The 10,819-nt window shown below is 47.7% G+C and overlaps 1 protein-coding gene across 1 annotated transcript in view; it reads right to left on the bottom strand.

Moving 5' to 3' along the window:
* Positions 1-10,402, bottom strand: part of LOC128687047 (multidrug resistance-associated protein 1-like) — a 95,258-nt gene extending 84,856 nt beyond the window's left edge. The window contains exon 1 of the mRNA XM_070082528.1: positions 10,374-10,402. The gene's annotated coding sequence lies outside the window, so the exon portion shown is untranslated. The remainder of the gene's footprint in view (positions 1-10,373) is intronic.
* Positions 10,403-10,819: the final 417 nt, after the last annotated feature.

Below are 10,819 nucleotides of genomic sequence, written 5' to 3'. Positions count from 1 at the left end.
AGTTCTCACAGAGAGGTACAGGGCGCCTCTCCATGAGATACCCATGAGTAAAACGAGTGCGGCTGACAGTTGTGACCGGGTGTGGAAGTGTGAATTGCTCATTACTCTATAATTTGTTCATGATTGTAGCATGTACAAACGTAAGTAACCATTCTTACAGAATTCATTACCTTTGTAACTTGTGAGCTCATTACCTTTGTACCTAGTTCAGCTATCAAAACTTTGGGGGCCCAGTCCCTGGACCCATTACGTACCTCTGTAATCTGTAAATACCTTTGTAACTTGTCATGATTGTGACCAGAAGGAAATGAGAAAGCTACTCAAGTCCCAATATGACTCAGTTTTTAGCAAGCCGCTAACCAGACTGAGAGTCGAAGATCAAAATGAATTTTTTATGAGAGAGCCACAAAATTTGATTAACACAAGCCTATCCGATGTTATCCTGACGCCAAATGACTTCGAACAGGCGATAAATGACATGCCCATGCACTCTGCCCCAGGGCCAGACTCATGGAACTCTGTGTTCATCAAGAACTGCAAGAAGCCCCTATCACGAGCCTTTTCCATCCTATGGAGAGGGAGCATGGACACGGGGGTCGTCCCACAGTTACTAAAAACAACAGACATAGCCCCACTCCACAAAGGGGGCAGTAAAGCAACAGCAAAGAACTACAGACCAATAGCACTAACATCCCATATCATAAAAATCTTTGAAAGGGTCCTAAGAAGCAAGATCACCACCCATCTAGAAACCCATCAGTTACACAACCCAGGGCAACATGGGTTTAGAACAGGTCGCTCCTGTCTGTCTCAAATATTGGATCACTATGGCAAGGTCCTAAATGCACTAGAAGATAAAAAGAATGCAGATGTAATATATACAGACTTTGCAAAAGCCTTCGACAAGTGTGACCATGGCGTAATAGCGCACAAAATGCGTGCTAAAGGAATAACAGGAAAAGTCGGTCGATGGATCTATAATTTCCTCACTAACAGAACACAGAGAGTAGTCGTCAACAGAGTAAAGTCCGAGGCAGGTACGGTGAAAAGCTCTGTTCCACAAGGCACAGTACTCGCTCCCATCTTGTTCCTCATCCTCATATTCGACATAGACAAGGATGTCAGCCACAGCACCGTGTCTTCCTTTGCAGATGACACCCGAATCTGCATGACAGTGTCTTCCATTGCAGACACTGCAAAGCTCCAGGCGGACATCAACCAAATCTTTCAGTGGGCTGCAGAAAACAATATGAAGTTCAACGATGAGAAATTTCAATTACTCAGATATGGTAAACATGAGGAAATTAAATCTTCATCAGAGTACAAAACAAATTCTGGCCACAAAATAGAGCGAAACACCAACGTCAAAGACCTGGGAGTGATCATGTCGGAGGATCTCACCTTCAAGGACCATAGCATTGTATCAATCGCATCTGCTAGAAAAATGACAGGATGGATAATGAGAACCTTCAAAACTAGGGAGGCCAAGCCCATGATGACACTCTTCAGGTCACTTGTTCTATCTAGGCTGGAATATTGCTGCATACTAACAGCACCTTTCAAGGCAGGTGAAATTGCCGACCTAGAAAATGTACAGAGAACTTTCACGGCGCGCATAACTGAGATAAAACACCTCAATTACTGGGAGCGCTTGAGGTTCCTAAACCTGTATTCCCTGGAATGCAGGAGGGAGAGATACATGATTATATACACCTGGAAAATCCTAGAGGGACTAGTACCGAACTTGCACACGAAAATCACTCACTACGAAAGCAAAAGACTTGGCAGACGATGCACCATCCCCCCAATGAAAAGCAGGGGTCACTAGCATGTTAAGAGACCATACAATAAGTGTCAGGGGCCCGAGACTGTTCAACTGCCTCCCAGTACACATAAGGGGGATTACCAACAGACCCCTGGCAGTCTTCAAGCTGGCACTGGACAAGCACCTAAAGTCAGTTCCTGATCAGCCGGGCTGTGGCTCGTAAGTTGGTTTGCGTGCAGCCAGCAGCAACAGCCTGGTTGATCAGGCTCTGATCCACCAGGAGGCCTGGTCACAGACCGGGCCGCGGGGGCGTTGACCCCCGGAACTCTCTCCAGGTAAACTCCAGACCTACCTGGAGTTCATTACCTTTGTAAATTGTGAGTTCATTACCTTTGTAAATTGTGAGTTCATTACCTTTGTAAATTGTGAGTTCATTACCTCTGTAACTTGCTCAGCTATCAAAACTTTGGAGTTCAGTCCCTGGACCAATTATGTACCTCTGTAATCTTTTGACTACCGCCCACAGGATGGGTATGGGGTGCATAATAAACATTAAACTAACTGATGCGAAGATGGGAGAGAGTGGCCTCCCAACCTCGACACTGATGACAAATTTTATTATTATAATAAAAAAGAAGCGCTAAACCACAAGGGCTATACAGCACTGATGACAAAAATACGGCCAGTAACTTATACTCGGTTTAATAGAATGAAGTTTGTTATAGAGCAGATCAGACCAACGTTGTTGCCAACGGGTGTGAAGGTGGGTAGCAATTACAGCAAAATAGTCCATGAATGGAACACCTCTATGAAACTGGTAGGTCATGTACTGCTGACCGCACAGCAGTGTCTGTCTGTTCATTGCCCTGTAAGTCAACATGACCAGGGACCCAGCAAAAAAAACAACATCTTTGTGTTTCGTAGAGATACGGCGTAACCAAAGTTGGATACGAAGAAATAGGGGGTGAGGTGTATCAAGTTTTTTTATAGCCTGTAAAGCACTAAGGGAGTCGGAAACAACCACAAATGGTGACACAGGCATATATGCAATACGGATAAGTGCTGCAAGAATGGCATACAATTCACCATCCTTCAATTCTGAGGGACTGACCACCATCCTTCAATTCTGAGGGACTGACCACCATCCTTCAATTCTGAGGGACTGACCACCATCCTTCACTTCTGAGGGACTTGACCACCATCCTTCATTTGAGGGACTTGACCACCATCCTTCAATTCTGAGGGACTAACCACCATCCTTCACTTCTGAGGGACTTGACCACCATCCTTCACTTCTGAGGGACTTGACCACCATCCTTCAGTTCTGAAGGACTTGACCACCATCCTTGAATTCTGAGGGACTGACCACCATCCTTCGCTTCTGAGGGACTTGACCACCATCCTTCACTTCTGAGGGACTTGACCACCATCCTTCACTTCTGAGGGACTTGACCACCATCCTTCATTTGAGGGACTTGACCACCATCCTTCAATTCTGAGGGACTGACCACCATCCTTCACTTCTGAGGGACTTGACCACCATCCTTCACTTCTGAGGGACTTGACCACCATCCTTCAGTTCTGAAGGACTTGACCACCATCCTTCAATTCTGAGGGACTGACCACCATCCTTCACTTCTGAGGGACTTGACCACCATCCTTCACTTCTGAGGGACTTGACCACCATCCTTCACTTCTGAGGGACTTGACCACCATCCTTCACATCTGAGGGACTTGACCACCATCCTTCACATCTGAGGGACTTGACCACCATCCTTCACTTCTGAGGGACTGACCACCATCCTTCACTTCTGAGGGACTTGACCACCTCTTTCAATTCTGAGGGACTGATCACCATCCTTCAATTCTGAGGGACTGACCACTATCCTTCACTTCTGAGGGACTGACCACCATCCTTCACTTCTGAGGGACTTGACCACCTCCTTCAATTCTGAGGGACTGATCACCATCCTTCAATTCTGAGGGACTGACCACTATCCTACAAGGATGAGGGACTGATCACCATCCTTCAAGGATGAGGGACTGACCACCACCTTTCAAGAATGAGGGACTGACCACCAGCTTTCAAGGATGAGGGACTGACCACCATCCTTCAAGGATGAGGGACTGACCACCATCCTTCAAGGATGAGGGACTGATCACCATCCTTCAAGGATAAGGGACTAACCACCATTTTTCAAGAATGAAAGACTGACCACCATCTTTCAAGGATGAGGGACTGACCACCATCCTTCAAGGATGAGGGACTGACCACCATCCTTCAAGGATGAGGGACTGACCACCATCCTTCAAGGATGAGGGACTGATCACCATCCTTCAAGGATAAGGGACTAACCACCATTTTTCAAGAATGAAAGACTGACCACCATCTTTCAAGGATGAGGGACTGACCACCATCCTTCAAGGATGATGGACTGACCACCATCCTTCAAGGATGAAGGACTGACCACCATCCTTCAAGGATGAGGGACTGACCACCATCCTTCAAGGATGAGGGACTGACCACCATCCTTCAAGGATGATGGACTGACCACCATCCTTCAAGGATGAAGGACTGACCACCATCTTTCAAGGATGAGGGACTGACCACCATCCTTCAAGGATGAGGGACTGACCACCATCCTTCAAGGATGAAGGACTGACCACCATCCTTCAAGGATGAGGGACTGACCACCATCCTTCAAGGATGAGGGACTGACCACCATCCTTCAAGGATGAGGGACTGACCACCATCCTTCAAGGATGAGGGACTGACCACCATCCTTCAAGGATGAGGGACTGACCACCATCCTTCAAGGATGAGGGACTGACCACCATCCTTCAAGGATGAGGGACTGACCACCATCCTTCAAGGATGAGGGACTGACCACCATCCTTCAAGGATGATGGACTGACCACCATCCTTCAAGGATGAAGGACTGACCACCATCTTTCAAGGATGAGGGACTGACCACCATCCTTCAAGGATGAGGGACTGACCACCATCCTTCAAGGATGAAGGACTGACCACCATCCTTCAAGGATGAGGGACTGACCACCATCCTTCAAGGATGAGGGACTGACCACCATCCTTCAAGGATGAGGGACTGACCACCATCCTTCAAGGATGAAGGACTGACCACCATCCTTCAAGGATGAAGGACTGACCACCATCCTTCAAGGATGAGGGACTGACCACCATCCTTCAAGGATGAGGGACTGACCACCATCCTTCAAGGATGAAGGACTGACCACCATCCTTCAAGGATGAGGGACTGACCACCATCCTTCAAGGATGAGGGACTGACCACCATCCTTCAAGGATGAGGGACTGACCACCATCCTTCAAGGATGAGGGACTGACCACCATCCTTCAAGGATGAGGGACTGACCACCATCCTTCAAGGATGAGGGACTGACCACCATCCTTCAAGGATGATGGACTGACCACCATCCTTCAAGGATGAGGGAATGACCACCATCCTTCAAGGATGAGGGACCGACCACCATCCTTCAAGGATGAGGGACTGACCACCATCCTTCAAGGATGAGGGAATGACCACCATCCTTCAAGGATGAGGGAATGACCACCATCCTTCAAGGATGAGGGACCAACCACCATCCTTCAAGGATGAGGGACTGACCACCATCCTTCAAGGATGAGGGACTGACCACCATCCTTCAAGGATGAGGGAATGACCACCATCCTTCAAGGATGAGGGACTGACCACCATCCTTCAAGGATGAGGGACTGACCACCATCCTTCAAGGATGAGGGACTGACCACCATCCTTCAAGGATGAGGGACTGATCACCATCCTTCAAGGATGAGGGACTGATCACCATCCTTCAAGGATGAGGGACTGATCACCATCCTTCAAGGATGAGGGAATGACCACCACCTTTCAAGAATGAAAGACTGACCACCATCCTTCAAGGATGAGGGACTGACCACCATCCTTCAAGGATGAAGGACTGACCACCATCCTTCAAGGATGAGGGACTGACCACCATCCTTCAAGGATGAAGGACTGACCACCATCCTTCAAGGATGAGGGACCAACCACCATCCTTCAAGGATGAGGGACTGACCACCATCCTTCAAGGATGAGGGACTGACCACCATCCTTCAAGGATGAAGGACTGACCACCATCCTTCAAGGATGAGGGACTGACCACCATCCTTCAAGGATGAAGGACTGACCACCATCCTTCAAGGATGAGGGACCAACCACCATCCTTCAAGGATGAGGGACTGACCACCATCCTTCAAGGATGAGGGACTGACCACCATCCTTCAAGGATGAAGGACTGACCACCATCCTTCAAGGATGAGGGACTGACCACCATCCTTCAAGGATGAGGGACTGACCACCATCCTTCAAGGATGATGGACTGACCACCATCCTTCAAGGATGAGGGACTGACCACCATCCTTCAAGGATGATGGACTGACCACCATCCTTCAAGGATGAGGGACTGACCACCATCCTTCAAGGATGAGGGACTGACCACCATCCTTCAAGGATGAGGGACTGACCACCATCCTTCAAGGATGCGGGACTGACCACCATCCTTCAAGGATGATGGACTGACCACCATCCTTCAAGGATGAGGGACTGACCACCATCCTTCAAGGATGAGGGACTGACCACCATCCTTCAAGGATGAGGGACTGACCACCATCCTTCAAGGATGAGGGACTGACCACCATCCTTCAAGGATGAGGGACTGACCACCATCCTTCAAGGATGAGGGACTGACCACCATCCTTCAAGGATGAGGGACTGACCACCATCCTTCAAGGATGAGGGACTGACCACCATCCTTCAAGGATGAGGGACTGACCACCATCCTTCAAGGATGAGGGACTGACCACCATCCTTCAAGGATGAGGGACTGACCACCATCCTTCAAGGATGAGGGACTGACCACCATCCTTCAAGGATGAGGGACTGACCACCATCCTTCAAGGATGAGGGACTGACCACCATCCTTCAAGGATGAGGGACTGACCACCATCCTTCAAGGATGAGGGACTGACCACCATCCTTCAAGGATGAGGGACTGACCACCATCCTTCAAGGATGCGGGACTGACCACCAACTTTCAAGGTTGAACGACTGACCACCATCCTTCAAGGATGAGGGACTGACCACCATCCTTCAAGGATGAGGGACTGACCACCATCCTTCAAGGATGATGGACTGACCACCATCCTTCAAGGATGCGGGACTGACCACCAACTTTGAAGGTTGAACGACTGACCACCATCCTTCAAGGATGAGGGACTGACCACCATCCTTCAAGGATGAGGGACTGACCACCATCCTTCAAGGATGATGGACTGACCACCATCCTTCAAGGATGAGGGACTGACCACCATCCTTCAAGGATGCGGGACTGACCACCAACTTTCAAGGTTGAACGACTGACCACCATCCTTCAAGGATGAGGGACTGACCACCATCCTTCAAGGATGAGGGACTGACCACCATCCTTCAAGGATGATGGACTGACCACCATCCTTCAAGGATGCGGGACTGACCACCAACTTTGAAGGTTGAACGACTGACCACCATCCTTCAAGGATGAGGGACTGACCACCATCCTTCAAGGATGAGGGACTGACCACCATCCTTCAAGGATGATGGACTGACCACCATCCTTCAAGGATGAGGGACTGACCACCATCCTTCAAGGATGCGGGACTGACCACCAACTTTCAAGGTTGAACGACTGATCACCCCATTACTATAATCATAATTAAGGGCTAAATCCACAAGGGTCATACAGCACTGCATGACTATCTCAGATTCTCTCTCCATATCTTCCATCTTTTATTCTCTGTATTGGACTGATAAAACCACTGGTTGGCGAAGTCTTCACAATTCCCAAGTGTGCACCTGTCTTATTCATCTAAAGGACATACCTGGAGGGTGTTCCGGGGCTCAACGCCCCCGCGGCCCTGTCCATGACCAGGCCTCGCGGTGGATCAGGTTCTGATCAGCCAGGTTGTTACTGCTGACCGTACGCAATCCAACGTACCACCCACTGCACTGAACTGGTGACTTGTACATCACTGTGTAGTAAGTCCTCACTTAATATTAACTCTGGTTTAGTTTACATCTACGTTACTATAATATATTCATGAGGAAGCACCAAACCATAGGGATTGGAGGAACGGGGGCAGGGGTAACTGGGTTTGATCCGAGGAAAGGTAGCTTTAAGTCCTTGGATTGAGAGCCTTTTAACATTAAAGAACTTACTTTTACTGATGGGAAAATCTTGGCTGGCTACAACTCTCCGCCTCAAAGTTTATTTAGGCGCAAGTATATACAAGTACAGCTATCAGTGTAAATTACCTGATACCTCAAAAAGTCGAACAAGTAATAATAATAATAATAATAATAATATCTTTCTTTCTACAAGTACATGTACATATACCTGACCAGCCGGGCTGTGGTTCGTACGTTGGATTGCGTGCAGCCAGCAGTAACAGCCTGGTTGATCAGGCCCTGATCCACCATGAGGTCTGGTCACAGACCTGGCCGCGGGGGCGTTGACCCCCGGAACTCTCTCCAGGTATACGAGGTATATAGGTCTAGCTGACATCAATAACATACTACTATATAAAAAGCCCTTTGTTATGCAGAGCATTTCGGGCAAATTAGGTCATTATCATGAGGAGCGCTAAACCCGTAGGATTATACAACGCATGTGGAAGGTTTTCAGACTCAATTCAAGGAACCGGAGCACAGATCAAATTCGCTAGATCAAGAGCCCCTCACCAGCATCAAGGAACCTCCCTTGAGGGGCAAATTAGGTCAGTTGTGTCCCAGGATGCGACCCACACCAGTCAACTAACACCCAGGTACCCATTACACTGATGGGTGAACATAGACAACCAGTGTAAAGAAACACGCCCAATGTTTTCACCCTTTTCTGGGAATCTAACCCGGACCCTCACCGTGTGAAGCGAGAACTTTGCCACCAGACCACGTTTAAGATAAGATAAGATAAGATTTCGTTCGGATTTTTAACCCCGGAGGGTTAGCCACCCAGGATAACCCAAGAAAGTCAGTGCGTCATCGAGGACTGTCTAACTTATGCTGTCTGACTTTTTTGGGTTATCCTAGGTTCTCTACACATATGCTGCTATGTATGATAATTCTATGTAACTGTATTTGTGTATACCTGAATAAACTTACTTACTTATTGGGGTCCTTAATCTTGTCCCCCAGGATGCGACCCACACCAGTCGACTAACACCCAGGTACCTATTTGCTGCTAGGTGAACAGGACAATAGGTGTAAGGAAACGTGTCGAAATGTTTCCACCCGCCAGGAATCGAACCCGGGCCCTCCGTGTGTGAAGCGGGAGCTTTAGCCACCAGGCCACCAGACCCTTAACTAATGATGCGTATTGTTCTAGTCATGGTATTGTGAGTTTATTCTCTAGTGTCATGGTGTATGTGGTTATTTATTATTATTATTAAAGATTAGCCGGTATTCTCCCGGCCCGGGCCTTTTCCAAGTGGTGGCCCGGCCTTGGCTCCCTCTTTAGGGAGTGTCTGAGACCTAAGTCTCCCATGGAGGAGGCACAAGTACCTCCTCATCTTTGGGACCAACTGTCCCCAGGCCTAGCCACAAGCTAGGCCTCTCTGGTCTGCCATCCCCGCCCCAAGGGGGCAAATGGGAATGACAGTCTTATGAGCTAAAGGTTCGGGCTCAGGCACCTGCCCTACCCTAGAAGGGTTAGGCATGGTGTCGATGTGTATGTGGTTATGAGGGTGAGGTGTTATACAAGCCAATAAGCAATGCGATATGAAGATCTTTATGGCTTCTTATAACCTGTATTTATTTGGGTATTGTACGTAACTATAAACTTTTAAATATTTTTTATATTTTAAATTACATTATTATTATTATAATAAAAAAGAAGCGCTAAACCACAAGGGCTATATATATACAGCTTTAAATTACACAAAACCGAACCTAGGACAGCCCAATAACGTCATTGTGGGTCTTAAAGGGCATACAATTATTGTTATGGGAAGTACTAAGTCACACAGCGCCTGGAAAAATCCATTTGATGAGAGGGGAGTGTAGCTCTAATTCCCTGGATCAAGGTCCCTGCATCGAGGCACGACCCCTGGCTGTAGTCAAGCAGGCACTGGACAAGCACCTAAAGTCGGTACCTGACCAGCCGGGCTGTGGCTCGTACGTTGGATTGCGTGCAGCCAGCAGTAACAGCCTGGTTGATCAGGCCCTGATCCACCATGATGCCTGGACACAGACCGGGCCGCGGGGGCGTTGACCCCCGGAACTCTCTCCAGATAAACACTACACCGAAGAACCAAAAATACGAAATAATATACCTACATTAGAACGTGTTTCCATAAGACACCTGCTGTCCATGTTGACCCATCAGTATAAAATAGGTACCTGGGTGTTAGTGGACTGGTGTGGGTCGCATCCTGGGACAAATTTAACCGAAATGCTCAGTATAACAAGCAGCTTGTCACTGATGTCAGCTAGACCTGTATACCTTGTACATATACTTGTAGAAATAAAGATATTACAAGAAAGTGTGAGTACACACCCACCTTGTCTGGAAGACGAACTTGCACTGACTATGACGATGCTTTAATGGTGGGTAACGTGGATTGTTTACTTACTCGCTAGACAAACATGTTGTTCAGTAAATTTTATTCATTTATCTGGGTTTACTTGGTGAATATTTTTCTTTTTACAAGCTGCTGTTTTACAGTTGTATATTAGTCATATGATTATTACAGTCATACAGTTGAAGTACATTATTTTGAATGAAAACCAAGGACACCGAGTACAGAAAACGGTATGAGAGGCTGCTGATGATGACAACAGAAAACGGCGAAAAGCATATACGAAAGGCGAGATTTCCAACCTAAAGTGAAGACGTGAGGGTATGCATTATCATGGTGACTGCTCGTCCATTGTAACGCCGATACTAGAGTTCTTTTTTTTTTCACTGAAGGAGTTGCACCATTCTGTGAAACGTGTTAACAACAAT

Source organism: Cherax quadricarinatus, chromosome 7, assembly GCF_038502225.1.
Source record: "Cherax quadricarinatus isolate ZL_2023a chromosome 7, ASM3850222v1, whole genome shotgun sequence".
In the NCBI taxonomy this organism is placed as follows: Eukaryota; Metazoa; Arthropoda; class Malacostraca; order Decapoda; family Parastacidae; genus Cherax; species Cherax quadricarinatus.
The sequence above is the reverse complement of the archived record's forward strand: the minus strand, read 5'-3'. Positions and strand labels throughout refer to the sequence as shown.